This window comes from Ranitomeya variabilis, chromosome 7, assembly GCF_051348905.1.
Source record: "Ranitomeya variabilis isolate aRanVar5 chromosome 7, aRanVar5.hap1, whole genome shotgun sequence".
In the NCBI taxonomy this organism is placed as follows: Eukaryota; Metazoa; Chordata; class Amphibia; order Anura; family Dendrobatidae; genus Ranitomeya; species Ranitomeya variabilis.
The window spans coordinates 115565437-115584120 of record NC_135238.1 but is presented as its reverse complement, the minus strand read 5'-3'; the positions used below and the strand labels follow the sequence as shown (position 1 = coordinate 115584120).

The 18684-nt window shown below is 46.5% G+C and overlaps 1 protein-coding gene and 1 long non-coding RNA gene across 11 annotated transcripts in view; one reads left to right on the top strand and one right to left on the bottom strand.

Annotated features, from left to right (window-relative positions):
* Positions 1–18684, top strand: part of GULP1 (GULP PTB domain containing engulfment adaptor 1) — a 1809167-nt gene that overhangs the window by 1352989 nt on the left and 437494 nt on the right. The window lies entirely within an intron of this gene.
* Positions 17705–18302, bottom strand: LOC143785395 (uncharacterized). The gene is made up of 3 exons (XR_013217978.1): positions 18236–18302; positions 18084–18152; positions 17705–17987 (listed from the first exon to the last, which is right to left on the bottom strand). It is a non-coding gene; the product is annotated as an uncharacterized LOC143785395 (long non-coding RNA).

The window sequence follows — 18684 nt, the reverse complement described above, 5'->3', positions numbered from 1 at the left end:
GGGCGAAGAGGAGGTGGAGGACGAGGAGGATGATGGGGATGAGTATATTTTTAATGCCGAACCTTTCCCGGGGGCACAGGAAATTGGTTGCGTGTCACGGCCGGGTTCTGGTTTTTTGAGGGACACAAGTGACGTAGATTTGCCTGCAACTGCCCCTCAACCAATCACAACCGGAGATTTGACAACTGGAACTTTGGCCCACATGGCGGATTATGCCTTACGTATCCTAAAAAGGGACACACGCATTACGAAAATGATGAACGATGACGATTACTGGTTGGCCTGCCTCCTTGATCCACGCTATAAAGGCAAATTGCAAAATATTATGCCACATGAGAACTTGGAACTAATATTAGCAACCAAACAATCAACTCTTGTTGACCGTTTGCTTCAGGCATTCCCAGCACACAGCGCACGTGATCGTTCTCACACGAGCTCCAGGGGGCAGCAGACTAGGAGTGTTAGGGGTGCACACATCAGAAGTGGCGTTGGACAGAGGGGTTTTCTGACCAGGTTGTGGAGTGATTTTGCTATGACCGCAGACAGGACAGGTACTGCTGCATCAATTGAAAGTGACAGGAGACAACATTTGTCCAGTATGGTTACTAACTATTTTTCATCCCTTATCGATGTTCTCCCTCAACCGTCATTCCCATTTGATTACTGGGCCTCCAAATTAGACACCTGGCCAGAATTGGCAGAATATGCATTGCAGGAGCTTGCTTGCCCGGCAGCAAGTGTCCTATCAGAAAGAGTATTCAGTGCTGCAGGTTCAATATTAACCGAAAAAAGGACTCGTCTGGCTACCCAAAATGTTGACGATCTAACATTCATTAAAATGAACCACAACTGGATTTCGAAATCTTTTGCCCCACCTTGCCCGGCCGACACCTAGCTTTCCTATGAAAAGCTCTTGCCTGTGAATTACTTTTCTAATGTCTAATTTGCTGCAGCTGATTGTACAGCATACGACATGTTTACACCTCCCTAAATGGCCAAACTCCCCACACGGGGCCGTGGTATCGCGACTTGGCGCAAGCACCCGTGAGACTGCTGTTTGTCTGAAGAGGTGGGTGTGCTCGCTTTTGGTTGACGGCATTGCTACTGGGTCCCTCATAGTACAATGTAGTGTCTCTGGCGGTGGTGGTGCGCACCCAACGTCAGACACACCGTTGTAACATGAGGGGCCCTGGGGCGGTCCCGCCGGCCTCAAGAGAGTTCCCCCCTACCCCAGCTCAAAATGTGCTCTACCACGTGCAAAATTATGTCGCACAGCTCCACCAATCTTTAGTCTATTCGCTGACATCATTCCATGTCTGGCACTGACAATACAAATTTGTAGACATCTATGATGCAACTTAAAGTAGTCTGTGTCTGTGTCCTATATTGGCACCATTAAATAGTTACTGCCAAATTACTATGTCAGAAACTCAGTAGATGAGACCACCCCTGTACCTAAGTATGCCACCTTTTTTTTTGTTTTGGTTGTTTTGCGAGACATTAACATCTATTTATATTTTGGGAGTACTGGGACAGACACTCCTTGCACTACTCCTCCACTCACCACCAAGCTGCCTGTGTATCCATGTAACCGCTGTAAAGCTGCCATGAGCCTATTGTTTGTTATTTTAGGCCTTTGATAGCCTGTCTGCGGTCCCTACTTTAAATACTCCTCCACTCACCACCAAGCTGCCTGCCCGTGTATCCATGTAACCGCTGTAAAGCTGCCATGAGCCTATTGTTTGTTATTTTAGGCCTTTGATAGCCTGTCTGCGGTCCCTACTTTAAATACTCCTCCACTCACCACCAAGCTGCCTGCCCGTGTATCCATGTAACCGCTGTAAAACTGCCATGAGCCTATTGTTTGTTATTTTAGGCCTTTGATAGCCTGTCTGCGGTCCCTACTTTAAATACTCCTCCACTAACCACCAAGCTGCCTGCCCGTGTATCCATGTAACCGCTGTAAAACTGCCATGAGCCTATTGTTTGTTATTTTAGGCCTTTGATAGCCTGTCTGCGGTCCCTACTTTAAATACTCCTCCACTCACCACCAAGCTGCCTGCCCGTGTATCCATGTAACCGCTGTAAAGCTGCCATGAGCCTATTGTTTGTTATTTTAGGCCTTTGATAGCCTGTCTGCGGTCCCTACTTTAAATACTCCTCCACTCACCACCAAGCTGCCTGCCCGTGTATCCATGTAACCGCTGTAAAACTGCCATGAGCCAATTGTTTGTTATTTTAGGCCTTTGATAGCCTGTCTGCGGTCCCTACTTTAAATACTCCTCCACTAACCACCAAGCTGCCTGCCCGTGTATCCATGTAACCGCTGTAAAACTGCCATGAGCCTATTGTTTGTTATTTTAGGCCTTTGATAGCCTGTATGCGGTCCCTACTTTAAATACTCCTCCACTCACCACCAAGCTGCCTGCCCGTGTATCCATGTAACCGCTGTAAAACTGCCATGAGCCTATTGTTTGTTATTTTAGGCCTTTGATAGCCTGTCTGCGGTCCCTACTTTAAATACTCCTCCACTCACCACCAAGCTGCCTGCCCGTGTATCCATGTAACCGCTGTAAAACTGCCATGAGCCTATTGTTTGTTATTTTAGGCCTTTGATAGCCTGTCTGCGGTCCCTACTTTAAATACTCCTCCACTAACCACCAAGCTGCCTGCCCGTGTATCCATGTAACCGCTGTAAAACTGCCATGAGCCTATTGTTTGTTATTTTAGGCCTTTGATAGCCTGTCTGCGGTCCCTACTTTAAATACTCCTCCACTCACCACCAAGCTGCCTGCCCGTGTATCCATGTAACCGCTGTAAAACTGCCATGAGCCTATTGTTTGTTATTTTAGGCCTTTGATAGCCTGTCTGCGGTCCCTACTTTAAATACTCCTCCACTCACCACCAAGCTGCCTGCCCGTGTATCCATGTAACCGCTGTAAAACTGCCATGAGCCTATTGTTTATTATTTTAGGCCTTTGATAGCCTGTCTGCGGTCCCTACTTTAAATACTCCTCCACTCACCACCAAGCTGCCTGCCCGTGTATCCATGTAACCGCTGTAAAACTGCCATGAGCCTATTGTTTTTTATTTTAGGCCTTCGAAGCCTGTCTGCGGTCCCTCCTTCCACTAGGCCTCCACTGACCAGACCACTGCTGCCCGTGTACCCCTGGAACCAATTTTAAAGTGCCTACAGCCAGCCCATTTTATTGTGTTAGGCCTTCGAAGCCTGTCTGCGGTCCCTCCTTCCACTAGGCCTCCACTGACCAGACCACTGCTGCCCGTGTACCCCTGGAACCAATTTTAAAGTGCCTACAGCCAGCCCATTTTATTGTGTTAGGCCTTCGAAGCCTGTCTGCGGTCCCTCCTTCCACTAGGCCTCCACTGACCAGACCACTGCTGCCCGTGTACCCCTGGAAACAATTTTAAAGTGCCTACAGCCAGCCCATTTTATTGTGTTAGGCCTTCGAAGCCTGTCTGCGGTCCCTCCTTCCACTAGGCCTCCACTGACCAGACCACTGCTGCCCGTGTACCCCTGGAACCAATTTTAAAGTGCCTACAGCCAGCCCATTTTATTGTGTTAGGCCTTCGAAGCCTGTCTGCGGTCCCTCCTTCCACTAGGCCTCCACTGACCAGACCACTGCTGCCCGTGTACCCCTGGAACCAATTTTAAAGTGCCTACAGCCAGCCCATTTTATTGTGTTAGGCCTTCGAAGCCTGTCTGCGGTCCCTCCTTCCAATAGGCCTACACTGACAAAGGTACACCTGACAACAGACACATGGACCTGTAGGCATGGCCACGGAAGATTACGTGTCCTTTGTGGCTCAATGGGTTAATGTATTGGATGCATGGTCCACACAGGGGACAGCCTGCTAAGTCTGTCTGCAGTCCCTAATTCAAGTTGTCCTCAACTGAATAAAGCTGAGCTTCTACCTTCCGGCTCTGATTAACTGCTGTTTTTAAACACATTGGTGGTTCCGGCCTACTAACGGTGTCTGCCCCTGCCTGGTGTTGCCCTCAACTGAATAAAGCTGAGCTTCAACCTTCTGGCTCTCAGTAAGTGTTTTTTAAAAAACAAAATGGTGGTTAGGGCCTACTAACGGCTTCTGCCCCTTCCTGGTGTTGCCCTCAACTGAATAAAGCTGAGCTTCAACCTTCTGGCTCTCATTAAGTGTTTTTTAAAAAACAAAATGGTGGTTAGGGCCTACTAACGGCTTCTGCCCCTCCCTGGTGTTGCCCTCAACTGAATAAAGCTGAGCTTCTACCTTCTGGCTCTGATTAACTGCTGTTTTTAAACACATTGGTGGTTCCGGCCTACTAACGGTGTCTGCCCCTGCCTAGTGTTGCCCTCAACTGAATAAAGCTGAGCTTCTACCTTCCGGCTCTGATTAACTGCTGTTTTTAAACACATTGGTGGTTCCGGCCTACTAACGGTGTCTGCCCCTGCCTAGTGTTGCCCTCAACTGAATAAAGCTGAGCTTCAACCTTCTGGCTCTCATTAAGTGTTTTTTAAAAAACAAAATGGTGGTTAGGGCCTACTAACGGCTTCTGCCCCTCCCTGGTGTTGCCCTCAACTGAATAAAGCTGAGCTTCTACCTTCCGGCTCTGATTAACTGCTGTTTTTAAACACATTGGTGGTTCCGGCCTACTAACGGTGTCTGCCCCTGCCTAGTGTTGCCCTCAACTGAATAAAGCTGAGCTTCTACCTTCCGGCTCTGATTAACTGCTGTTTTTAAACACATTGGTGGTTCCGGCCTACTAACGGTGTCTGCCCCTGCCTAGTGTTGCCCTCAACTGAATAAAGCTGAGCTTCAACCTTCTGGCTCTCATTAAGTGTTTTTTAAAAAACAAAATGGTGGTTAGGGCCTACTAACGGCTTCTGCCCCTCCCTGGTGTTGCCCTCAACTGAATAAAGCTGAGCTTCTACCTTCCGGCTCTGATTAACTGCTGTTTTTAAACACATTGGTGGTTCCGGCCTACTAACGGTGTCTGCCCCTGCCTGGTGTTGCCCTCAACTGAATAAAGCTGAGCTTCAACCTTCTGGCTCTCATTAAGTGTTTTTTAAAAAACAAAATGGTGGTTAGGGCCTACTAACGGTGTCTGCCCCTCCCTGGTGTTGCCCTCAACTGAATAAAGCTGAGCTTCTACCTTCCGGCTCTGATTAACTGCTGTTTTTAAACACATTGGTGGTTCCGGCCTACTAACGGTGTCTGCCCCTGCCTGGTGTTGCCCTCAACTGAATAAAGCTGAGCTTCAACCTTCTGGCTCTCATTAAGTGTTTTTTAAAAAACAAAATGGTGGTTAGGGCCTACTAACAGCTTCTGCCCCTCCCTGGTGTTGCCCTCAACTGAATAAAGCTGAGCTTCAACCTTCTGGCTCTCATTAAGTGTTTTTTAAAAAACAAAATGGTGGTTAGGGCCTACTAACGGCTTCTGCCCCTCCCTGGTGTTGCCCTCAACTGAATAAAGCTGAGCTTCTACCTTCCGGCTCTGATTAACTGCTGTTTTTAAACACATTGGTGGTTCCGGCCTACTAACGGTGTCTGCCCCTGCCTGGTGTTGCCCTCAACTGAATAAAGCTGAGCTTCAACCTTCTGGCTCTCATTAAGTGTTTTTTAAAAAAACAAAATGGTGGTTAGGGCCTACTAACGGTGTCTGCCCCTCCCTGGTGTTGCCCTCAACTGAATAAAGCTGAGCTTCTACCTTCCGGCTCTGATTAACTGCTGTTTTTAAACACATTGGTGGTTCCGGCCTACTAACGGTGTCTGCCCCTGCCTAGTGTTGCCCTCAACTGAATAAAGCTGAGCTTCAACCTTCTGGCTCTCATTAAGTGTTTTTTAAAAAACAAAATGGTGGTTAGGGCCTACTAACGGCTTCTGCCCCTCCCTGGTGTTGCCCTCAACTGAATAAAGCTGAGCTTCTACCTTCCGGCTCTGATTAACTGCTGTTTTTAAACACATTGGTGGTTCCGGCCTACTAACGGTGTCTGCCCCTGCCTGGTGTTGCCCTCAACTGAATAAAGCTGAGCTTCTACCTTCCGGCTCTGATTAACTGCTGTTTTTAAACACATTGGTGGTTCCGGCCTACTAACGGTGTCTGCCCCTGCCTAGTGTTGCCCTCAACTGAATAAAGCTGAGCTTCTACCTTCCGGCTCTGATTAACTGCTGTTTTTAAACACATTGGTGGTTCCGGCCTACTAACGGTGTCTGCCCCTGCCTAGTGTTGCCCTCAACTGAATAAAGCTGAGCTTCAACCTTCTGGCTCTCATTAAGTGTTTTTTAAAAAACAAAATGGTGGTTAGGGCCTACTAACGGCTTCTGCCCCTCCCTGGTGTTGCCCTCAACTGAATAAAGCTGAGCTTCTACCTTCCGGCTCTGATTAACTGCTGTTTTTAAACACATTGGTGGTTCCGGCCTACTAACGGTGTCTGCCCCTGCCTGGTGTTGCCCTCAACTGAATAAAGCTGAGCTTCAACCTTCTGGCTCTCATTAAGTGTTTTTTAAAAAACAAAATGGTGGTTAGGGCCTACTAACGGTGTCTGCCCCTCCCTGGTGTTGCCCTCAACTGAATAAAGCTGAGCTTCTACCTTCCGGCTCTGATTAACTGCTGTTTTTAAACACATTGGTGGTTCCGGCCTACTAACGGTGTCTGCCCCTGCCTGGTGTTGCCCTCAACTGAATAAAGCTGAGCTTCAACCTTCTGGCTCTCATTAAGTGTTTTTTAAAAAACAAAATGGTGGTTAGGGCCTACTAACAGCTTCTGCCCCTCCCTGGTGTTGCCCTCAACTGAATAAAGCTGAGCTTCAACCTTCTGGCTCTCATTAAGTGTTTTTTAAAAAACAAAATGGTGGTTAGGGCCTACTAACGGCTTCTGCCCCTCCCTGGTGTTGCCCTCAACTGAATAAAGCTGAGCTTCTACCTTCCGGCTCTGATTAACTGCTGTTTTTAAACACATTGGTAGTTCCGGCCTACTAACGGTGTCTGCCCCTGCCTGGTGTTGCCCTCAACTGAATAAAGCTGAGCTTCAACCTTCTGGCTCTCATTAAGTGTTTTTTAAAAAACAAAATGGTGGTTAGGGCCTACTAACGGCTTCTGCCCCTCCCTGGTGTTGCCCTCAACTGAATAAAGCTGAGCTTCAACCTTCTGGCTCTCATTAAGTGTTTTTTAAAAAACAAAATGGTGGTTAGGGCCTACTAACGGCTTCTGCCCCTCCCTGGTGTTGCCCTCAACTGAATAAAGCTGAGCTTCTACCTTCCGGCTCTGATTAACTGCTGTTTTTAAACACATTGGTGGTTCCGGCCTACTAACGGTGTCTGCCCCTGTAGAGTGTTGCCCTCAACTGAATAAAGCTGAGCTTCAACCTTCTGGCTCTCATTAAGTGTTTTTTAAAAAACAAAATGGTGGTTAGGGCCTACTAACGGCTTCTGCCCCTCCCTGGTGTTGCCCTCAACTGAATAAAGCTGAGCTTCTACCTTCCGGCTCTGATTAACTGCTGTTTTTAAACACATTGGTGGTTCCGGTCTACTAACGGTGTCTGCCCCTGCCTGGTGTTGCCCTCAACTGAATAAAGCTGAGCTTCAACCTTCTGGCTCTCATTAAGTGTTTTTTAAAAAACAAAATGGTGGTTAGGGCCTACTAACGGCTTCTGCCCCTTCCTGGTGTTGCCCTCAACTGAATAAAGCTGAGCTTCAACCTTCTGGCTCTCATTAAGTGTTTTTTAAAAAACAAAATGGTGGTTAGGGCCTACTAACGGCTTCTGCCCCTTCCTGGTGTTGCCCTCAACTGAATAAAGCTGAGCTTCAACCTTCTGGCTCTCATTAAGTGTTTTTTAAAAAACAAAATGGTGGTTAGGGCCTACTATCGGCTTCTGCCCCTCCCTGGTGTTGCCCTCAACTGAATAAAGCTGAGCTTCTACCTTCCGGCTCTGATTAACTGCTGTTTTTAAACACATTGGTGGTTCCGGCCTACTAACGGTGTCTGCCCCTGCCTAGTGTTGCCCTCAACTGAATAAAGCTGAGCTTCTACCTTCCGGCTCTGATTAACTGCTGTTTTTAAACACATTGGTGGTTCCGGCCTACTAACGGTGTCTGCCCCTGCCTAGTGTTGCCCTCAACTGAATAAAGCTGAGCTTCAACCTTCTGGCTCTCATTAAGTGTTTTTTAAAAAACAAAATGGTGGTTAGGGCCTACTAACGGTGTCTGCCCCTCCCTGGTGTTGCCCTCAACTGAATAAAGCTGAGCTTCAACCTTCTGGCTCTCATTAAGTGTTTTTTAAAAAACAAAATGGTGGTTAGGGCCTACTAACGGTGTCTGCCCCTCCCTGGTGTTGCCCTCAACTGAATAAAGCTGAGCTTCTACCTTCCGGCTCTGATTAACTGCTGTTTTTAAACACATTGGTGGTTCCGGCCTACTAACGGTGTCTGCCCCTGCCTGGTGTTGCCCTCAACTGAATAAAGCTGAGCTTCAACCTTCTGGCTCTCATTAAGTGTTTTTTAAAAAACAAAATGGTGGTTAGGGCCTACTAACGGCTTCTGCCCCTCCCTGGTGTTGCCCTCAACTGAATAAAGCTGAGCTTCAACCTTCTGGCTCTCATTAAGTGTTTTTTAAAAAACAAAATGGTGGTTAGGGCCTACTAACGGTGTCTGCCCCTCCCTGGTGTTGCCCTCAACTGAATAAAGCTGAGCTTCTACCTTCCGGCTCTGATTAACTGCTGTTTTTAAACACATTGGTGGTTCCGGCCTACTAACGGTGTCTGCCCCTGCCTGGTGTTGCCCTCAACTGAATAAAGCTGAGCTTCAACCTTCTGGCTCTCATTAAGTGTTTTTTAAAAAACAAAATGGTGGTTAGGGCCTACTAACGGTGTCTGCCCCTCCCTGGTGTTGCCCTCAACTGAATAAAGCTGAGCTTCAACCTTCTGGCTCTCATTAAGTGTTTTTTAAAAAACAAAATGGTGGTTAGGGCCTACTAACGGTGTCTGCCCCTCCCTGGTGTTGCCCTCAACTGAATAAAGCTGAGCTTCTACCTTCCGGCTCTGATTAACTGCTGTTTTTAAACACATTGGTGGTTCCGGCCTACTAACGGTGTCTGCCCCTGCCTGGTGTTGCCCTCAACTGAATAAAGCTGAGCTTCAACCTTCTGGCTCTCATTAAGTGTTTTTTAAAAAACAAAATGGTGGTTAGGGCCTACTAACGGTGTCTGCCCCTCCCTGGTGTTGCCCTCAACTGAATAAAGCTGAGCTTCAACCTTCTGGCTCTCATTAAGTGTTTTTTAAAAAACAAAATGGTGGTTAGGGCCTACTAACGGCTTCTGCCCCTCCCTGGTGTTGCCCTCAACTGAATAAAGCTGAGCTTCTACCTTCCGGCTCTGATTAACTGCTGTTTTTAAACACATTGGTGGTTCCGGCCTACTAACGGTGTCTGCCCCTGTAGAGTGTTGCCCTCAACTGAATAAAGCTGAGCTTCAACCTTCTGGCTCTCATTAAGTGTTTTTTAAAAAACAAAATGGTGGTTAGGGCCTACTAACGGCTTCTGCCCCTCCCTGGTGTTGCCCTCAACTGAATAAAGCTGAGCTTCTACCTTCCGGCTCTGATTAACTGCTGTTTTTAAACACATTGGTGGTTCCGGCCTACTAACGGTGTCTGCCCCTGCCTGGTGTTGCCCTCAACTGAATAAAGCTGAGCTTCAACCTTCTGGCTCTCATTAAGTGTTTTTTAAAAAACAAAATGGTGGTTAGGGCCTACTAACGGCTTCTGCCCCTTCCTGGTGTTGCCCTCAACTGAATAAAGCTGAGCTTCAACCTTCTGGCTCTCATTAAGTGTTTTTTAAAAAACAAAATGGTGGTTAGGGCCTACTAACGGCTTCTGCCCCTTCCAGGTGTTGCCCTCAACTGAATAAAGCTGAGCTTCAACCTTCTGGCTCTCATTAAGTGTTTTTTAAAAAACAAAATGGTGGTTAGGGCCTACTAACGGCTTCTGCCCCTCCCTGGTGTTGCCCTCAACTGAATAAAGCTGAGCTTCTACCTTCCGGCTCTGATTAACTGCTGTTTTTAAACACATTGGTGGTTCCGGCCTACTAACGGTGTCTGCCCCTGCCTAGTGTTGCCCTCAACTGAATAAAGCTGAGCTTCTACCTTCCGGCTCTGATTAACTGCTGTTTTTAAACACATTGGTGGTTCCGGCCTACTAACGGTGTCTGCCCCTGCCTAGTGTTGCCCTCAACTGAATAAAGCTGAGCTTCAACCTTCTGGCTCTCATTAAGTGTTTTTTAAAAAACAAAATGGTGGTTAGGGCCTACTAACGGCTTCTGCCCCTCCCTGGTGTTGCCCTCAACTGAATAAAGCTGAGCTTCTACCTTCCGGCTCTGATTAACTGCTGTTTTTAAACACATTGGTGGTTCCGGCCTACTAACGGTGTCTGCCCCTGCCTGGTGTTGCCCTCAACTGAATAAAGCTGAGCTTCAACCTTCTGGCTCTCATTAAGTGTTTTTTAAAAAACAAAATGGTGGTTAGGGCCTACTAACGGTGTCTGCCCCTCCCTGGTGTTGCCCTCAACTGAATAAAGCTGAGCTTCTACCTTCCGGCTCTGATTAACTGCTGTTTTTAAACACATTGGTGGTTCCGGCCTACTAACGGTGTCTGCCCCTGCCTGGTGTTGCCCTCAACTGAATAAAGCTGAGCTTCAACCTTCTGGCTCTCATTAAGTGTTTTTTAAAAAACAAAATGGTGGTTAGGGCCTACTAACGGCTTCTGCCCCTCCCTGGTGTTGCCCTCAACTGAATAAAGCTGAGCTTCAACCTTCTGGCTCTCATTAAGTGTTTTTTAAAAAACAAAATGGTGGTTAGGGCCTACTAACGGTGTCTGCCCCTCCCTGGTGTTGCCCTCAACTGAATAAAGCTGAGCTTCTACCTTCCGGCTCTGATTAACTGCTGTTTTTAAACACATTGGTGGTTCCGGCCTACTAACGGTGTCTGCCCCTGCCTGGTGTTGCCCTCAACTGAATAAAGCTGAGCTTCAACCTTCTGGCTCTCATTAAGTGTTTTTTAAAAAACAAAATGGTGGTTAGGGCCTACTAACGGCTTCTGCCCCTCCCTGGTGTTGCCCTCAACTGAATAAAGCTGAGCTTCAACCTTCTGGCTCTCATTAAGTGTTTTTTAAAAAACAAAATGGTGGTTAGGGCCTACTAACGGTGTCTGCCCCTCCCTGGTGTTGCCCTCAACTGAATAAAGCTGAGCTTCTACCTTCCGGCTCTGATTAACTGCTGTTTTTAAACACATTGGTGGTTCCGGCCTACTAACGGTGTCTGCCCCTGCCTGGTGTTGCCCTCAACTGAATAAAGCTGAGCTTCAACCTTCTGGCTCTCATTAAGTGTTTTTTAAAAAACAAAATGGTGGTTAGGGCCTACTAACGGTGTCTGCCCCTCCCTGGTGTTGCCCTCAACTGAATAAAGCTGAGCTTCAACCTTCTGGCTCTCATTAAGTGTTTTTTAAAAAACAAAATGGTGGTTAGGGCCTACTAACGGTGTCTGCCCCTCCCTGGTGTTGCCCTCAACTGAATAAAGCTGAGCTTCTACCTTCCGGCTCTGATTAACTGCTGTTTTTAAACACATTGGTGGTTCCGGCCTACTAACGGTGTCTGCCCCTGCCTGGTGTTGCCCTCAACTGAATAAAGCTGAGCTTCAACCTTCTGGCTCTCATTAAGTGTTTTTTAAAAAACAAAATGGTGGTTAGGGCCTACTAACGGTGTCTGCCCCTCCCTGGTGTTGCCCTCAACTGAATAAAGCTGAGCTTCAACCTTCTGGCTCTCATTAAGTGTTTTTTAAAAAACAAAATGGTGGTTAGGGCCTACTAACGGCTTCTGCCCCTCCCTGGTGTTGCCCTCAACTGAATAAAGCTGAGCTTCTACCTTCCGGCTCTGATTAACTGCTGTTTTTAAACACATTGGTGGTTCCGGCCTACTAACGGTGTCTGCCCCTGTAGAGTGTTGCCCTCAACTGAATAAAGCTGAGCTTCAACCTTCTGGCTCTCATTAAGTGTTTTTTAAAAAACAAAATGGTGGTTAGGGCCTACTAACGGCTTCTGCCCCTCCCTGGTGTTGCCCTCAACTGAATAAAGCTGAGCTTCTACCTTCCGGCTCTGATTAACTGCTGTTTTTAAACACATTGGTGGTTCCGGCCTACTAACGGTGTCTGCCCCTGCCTGGTGTTGCCCTCAACTGAATAAAGCTGAGCTTCAACCTTCTGGCTCTCATTAAGTGTTTTTTAAAAAACAAAATGGTGGTTAGGGCCTACTAACGGCTTCTGCCCCTTCCTGGTGTTGCCCTCAACTGAATAAAGCTGAGCTTCAACCTTCTGGCTCTCATTAAGTGTTTTTTAAAAAACAAAATGGTGGTTAGGGCCTACTAACGGCTTCTGCCCCTTCCAGGTGTTGCCCTCAACTGAATAAAGCTGAGCTTCAACCTTCTGGCTCTCATTAAGTGTTTTTTAAAAAACAAAATGGTGGTTAGGGCCTACTAACGGCTTCTGCCCCTCCCTGGTGTTGCCCTCAACTGAATAAAGCTGAGCTTCTACCTTCCGGCTCTGATTAACTGCTGTTTTTAAACACATTGGTGGTTCCGGCCTACTAACGGTGTCTGCCCCTGCCTAGTGTTGCCCTCAACTGAATAAAGCTGAGCTTCTACCTTCCGGCTCTGATTAACTGCTGTTTTTAAACACATTGGTGGTTCCGGCCTACTAACGGTGTCTGCCCCTGCCTAGTGTTGCCCTCAACTGAATAAAGCTGAGCTTCAACCTTCTGGCTCTCATTAAGTGTTTTTTAAAAAACAAAATGGTGGTTAGGGCCTACTAACGGCTTCTGCCCCTCCCTGGTGTTGCCCTCAACTGAATAAAGCTGAGCTTCTACCTTCCGGCTCTGATTAACTGCTGTTTTTAAACACATTGGTGGTTCCGGCCTACTAACGGTGTCTGCCCCTGCCTGGTGTTGCCCTCAACTGAATAAAGCTGAGCTTCAACCTTCTGGCTCTCATTAAGTGTTTTTTAAAAAACAAAATGGTGGTTAGGGCCTACTAACGGTGTCTGCCCCTCCCTGGTGTTGCCCTCAACTGAATAAAGCTGAGCTTCTACCTTCCGGCTCTGATTAACTGCTGTTTTTAAACACATTGGTGGTTCCGGCCTACTAACGGTGTCTGCCCCTGCCTGGTGTTGCCCTCAACTGAATAAAGCTGAGCTTCAACCTTCTGGCTCTCATTAAGTGTTTTTTAAAAAACAAAATGGTGGTTAGGGCCTACTAACGGCTTCTGCCCCTCCCTGGTGTTGCCCTCAACTGAATAAAGCTGAGCTTCAACCTTCTGGCTCTCATTAAGTGTTTTTTAAAAAACAAAATGGTGGTTAGGGCCTACTAACGGTGTCTGCCCCTCCCTGGTGTTGCCCTCAACTGAATAAAGCTGAGCTTCAACCTTCTGGCTCTCATTAAGTGTTTTTTAAAAAACAAAATGGTGGTTAGGGCCTACTAACGGCTTCTGCCCCTCCCTGGTGTTGCCCTCAACTGAATAAAGCTGAGCTTCTACCTTCCGGCTCTGATTAACTGCTGTTTTTAAACACATTGGTGGTTCCGGCCTACTAACGGTGTCTGCCCCTGCCTGGTGTTGCCCTCAACTGAATAAAGCTGAGCTTCAACCTTCTGGCTCTCATTAAGTGTTTTTTAAAAAACAAAATGGTGGTTAGGGCCTACTAACGGCTTCTGCCCCTTCCTGGTGTTGCCCTCAACTGAATAAAGCTGAGCTTCAACCTTCTGGCTCTCATTAAGTGTTTTTTAAAAAACAAAATGGTGGTTAGGGCCTACTAACGGCTTCTGCCCCTCCCTGGTGTTGCCCTCAACTGAATAAAGCTGAGCTTCTACCTTCCGGCTCTGATTAACTGCTGTTTTTAAACACATTGGTGGTTCCGGCCTACTAACGGTGTCTGCCCCTGCCTGGTGTTGCCCTCAACTGAATAAAGCTGAGCTTCAACCTTCTGGCTCTCATTAAGTGTTTTTTAAAAAACAAAATGGTGGTTAGGGCCTACTAACGGCTTCTGCCCCTTCCTGGTGTTGCCCTCAACTGAATAAAGCTGAGCTTCAACCTTCTGGCTCTCATTAAGTGTTTTTTAAAAAACAAAATGGTGGTTAGGGCCTACTAACGGCTTCTGCCCCTCCCTGGTGTTGCCCTCAACTGAATAAAGCTGAGCTTCAACCTTCTGGCTCTCATTAAGTGTTTTTTAAAAAACAAAATGGTGGTTAGGGCCTACTAACGGTGTCTGCCCCTCCCTGGTGTTGCCCTCAACTGAATAAAGCTGAGCTTCAACCTTCTGGCTCTCATTAAGTGTTTTTTAAAAAACAAAATGGTGGTTAGGGCCTACTAACGGTGTCTGCCCCTCCCTGGTGTTGTCCTCAACTGAACAAAGCTGAGCTTCCACATTCTGGCTTTCGGCCTATACTATCAGATATTAAACTGCATTTGGCCTACTAGTGTGGTTAGGCCCTTGAAACAGTGTCTGCTGCTCTTGGGTTTGCTACTCCACTGAACAAAGCAATGCCGCCTGTTTAGTCCTGTTACCAATTTTGATCTGCATTTAGCCTACTTTATTCTTTGGCCCTATATCTGTTTCCTCATCATCCTGCCCATTGCCCAGCCACTGCTAGATGAGTCTGCTGGTACATTGACCTAGACCACTACATTCCCCTTGTACTCTACACAGCCAGAATCTGACCCTGCTGAAAGTAAGGTTCCCCTTCCCGCATATTATACCACCTTACACAGGGACAAAGAGGAAGGTGCAGATGAAAGTGCAGGTTCCTTCATCAGGTGGGGGGGCATACTCGTTGGCGACGTCACTGGCACAGGGCCACTCAGAGTACGCAAAAGTGTCGCTGCTGGTGGGAGGCGCCCCCGCCATGCAAACACACCGCCGTACTTTGAGGGGCCCTGTGCCAGTGCCAATGCGAACGAGTGGGCCCCCCCTGCTTGCTCAGGATCACAGCACTTGCAACGTTGAAATACTTACCTCTCCCTGCTCCACCGCCATGACGTAGTCCATGTTTCCTGGGCCCACTAAAACCTTGAACCAGCCCTACCCCCACAACTTTTGCCAAATGACCCCCAATTTCCAGTGCCCAACTATTATTATAAAGTTAATTAAGATTGACAAGCTTCAGAAAACAAGAATGGATGTTTTTGGCAGTAAAATGTGCACTGTAGGTGTTTTCCTGGCCTCCACTCACTGCCGGCTATGCTTCCCCATTGACTTGCATTGGGTTTCGTGTTTCGGTCGATCCCCGACTTTTAGCGATAATCGGCCGACTTCACTCGACTCGACTCTGGACTAAATCGGGTTTCACAAAACCAGACTCGATCTTAAAAAAATGAAAGTCGCTCAACCCTAGTCAGTACAGGTACCACCTCCTCCAGAGCACGTCCCATGTTGCTCCTAAACCAACAGTTCATAACACAAGGGTTAACGTGATCTGTACTGTTATAATCCACTGAATTTTTTGCAAGGGGGTTGTGAAGGCACGAGTTTATTTATTAAAAAATATACCTCACATTGGGGAATTGTTGTTAGCAAATGCATCTATTACAAGTCTCAGAGACCCACACCCCTACATTGGGCTTACTTCTTAACTCAGTTTCCTGCAATGTCTCTTCCTTATCTCCGACTACATGACCTGGGTGAACGTGTTCTGTAGTGATATAGGCCAGTGAATGTTGGGCAAGAGGGGCTGTGATGGCAATAGTATATTTTTAAAAAAGGTACCCCCATTGGGGAATTGTTTGTCAGCTCATGCTCTCCATTACAAGTCTCAGAGACCCACACCACAAAATTGGCCTGCTTCTTAACTCTATTTCCTGCAATGTCTCTTCCTATCTCCGACGACATGACCTGGGTGAACGTGTTCTGTACTGTTATAGGCCACAGAATTTTGAGCAATGGGGGGTGTGATGGCACTAGTTTATTTATTAAAAAAGATAACCCCCATTGGGTAATTGTTTGTCAGCTCATGCACTCTATTACAAGTCTTAGAGACCCACACCCTTACGTTGGGCCTACTTCTTAACTCTGTCTCCTGCAATGTCTCTTCTTTAACTGCCACTAAATGACCAGGGTGAACGTGATCTGTACTGTTATAGCCAGTAATTTTGGGCAAGGGGGCTGTGATGGCACTATTTTATTTCTTTAAAAAAGGAAGGGGAATTGTTTGTCTGCTCATGCCCTCCATTACACGTCTCAGAGACCCACACCCCTACATTGGGCCTACTTCTTAACTCTGTCTCCTGCAATGTCTCTTCCTTACCTGCCACTAGATCACAAGGGTTAACGTGATCTGTACTGTTATAGGCCACTAAATTTTGGGCAAGGGGGTTGTGAAGGCACTAGTTTATTTATTAAAAAGATACCTCCCATTGGGGAATTGTTGTTAGCTAATGCATCTATTACAAGTCTCAGAGACCCACACCCCTACATTGGGCTTACTTCTTAACTCGATTTCCTGCAATGTCTCTTCTTATCTCCGACGACAGGACCTGGGTAAACGTGTTCTGTACTGTTATAGGCCACAGAATTTTGAGCAATGGGGGCTGTGATGGCACTAGTTTATTTATTAAAAAATATACCCCCCATTGGGTAATTGTTTGTCAGCTCATGCACTCTATTACAAGTCTCAGAGACCCACACCTTTACATTGGGCCTACTTCTTAACTCTGTCTCCTGCAATGTCTCTTCTTTAACTGCCAATAGATGACCAGGGTGAACGTGCTCTGTATTGTTTTAGGCCAGTAATTTTGGGCAAGGGGGCTGTGATGGTACTATGTTATTTATTAAAAAATGGACACCCTTTGGGGAATTGTTTGTCAGCTCATGCCCTCCATTTAAAGTCTCAGAGACCCACACCCCTACATTGGGCCTACTTCTTAACTCTCTCTCCTACAATGTCTCTTCTTTAACTGCCACTGGATGACAAGGGAGAATATGTTTTGTACTGTTATAGGCTGGTGAATTTTGGGCAAGGGGGCTGTGATGGCACTATTTTATTTCTTAAAAAAGGACCCCACATTGGGGAATTGTTTGTCAGCTCATGCCCTTCATTACAAGTGTCAAATACCCACACCCCTACATTTGGCCTACTTCTTAACTCTGTCTCCTGCAATGTCTCTTCCTTAACTGCCAGTAGATCACCAGGGTTAACGTGATCTGTACTGTTATAAGCCGGTGAATTTTGGGCAAGGGGGCTGTGATGGCACTATTTTATTTATTAAAAAAGGACCCACCATTGGGGAATTGTCAGCTCATGCCCTCCATTACAAGTCTCAGAGACCCAATCCCGTGCATTGGGCCTACTTCTGAAACTCTATCTCCTGCAATGTCTCTTCTTTAACTGCCACTAGATGACCAGGGTGAACGTGCTCTGTACTGTCATAGGCCAGTAATTTTGGGCAAGGGGGCTGTGATGGCACTATGTTATTTGTTAAAAAATTGACACCCTTTGGGGAATTGTTTGTCAGCTCATGCCCTCCATTAAAAGTCTCAGAGACCCACATCCCTACATTGGGCCTACTTCTCAACTCTGAGGTATATCGTGGCACAGCTGTGTTGGTGCTCAAGATAGGTTGCCCACACCAGTAACGTATATATAAATAACTTGGCACTCAACTTGCGTGTGATGATGATTAATAGAAATTTATTACTTGAATGGCAGTCCAGCAAAAAACGTTTCGGTCAAACTCATAAGACCTTCCTCAGTAAACTGCATTACAAATATATAACAAAACAATAATGGGTATACAAAATGACAAAGGGTAAATTAACAAAAAGGATAAATCTCACAATAATGGTGTGACATGTGACAAAATAGAAGGGAGGGAAGATGGGAATAGGACAAAGTAATATTTTTAACATACCCGACTGCTTATATGGAGTAGAATATCATTGGATATAGATAGGTCCTGTATAATGGTTGTGGTGGACCTTCCAGAAAAGAAAAGAAAAAAGGAGAAGAGAATATTTCCCTATAATAATGATGGAGTAAATAGTAGGCGAGTAAGGTGGTGGTAAGTAACTAACCTAGTGGGCTGGGCAAGTATGCCTAGCGCTCCACGCTTCAGGTGGAGATGAATATGGTGAGTATGTACACTGTAAGACAACATATAAATATATGGTAGAAACTGATGTAAAGGTATGAATGTATGTCACCAGGAACATATAAAGATTCTTACCTAGCACAGTAACGCTGGAGTATATGCGTCCATTATGTCAGAGAATGGGACGTATTAAATGTGTTGGCTGCAACAAAAAGCATGGGAAATGCTGTAATATGCCTGGATGTACATGGTTCTATATATAATATAGGTGAAAGAGAGCATGTCTCACCATGACACAGGATGTTTCACAGTGAAGGGAGACTGAATCTCATGAAAAGACAGTCAGTTGTCAGTGTATTAGCATAAGCCCTAAACAATACAAGATATAGCGTTATGTATGTTAGTTAATTGCTGTATCCGGTCACAAAGTGAGAGGATGACTCACCTATTAGTATAGGGTTCATCTAAGATTAGTCCTAGAATGGGAATGCCTATGTCTGCGGCTCCTACAATACAGTGGAATGTAAGTAATAGTCTATACAGGCTATGGGAGAAAATAAGAGTGAAGAGCAACTCACCAGGGA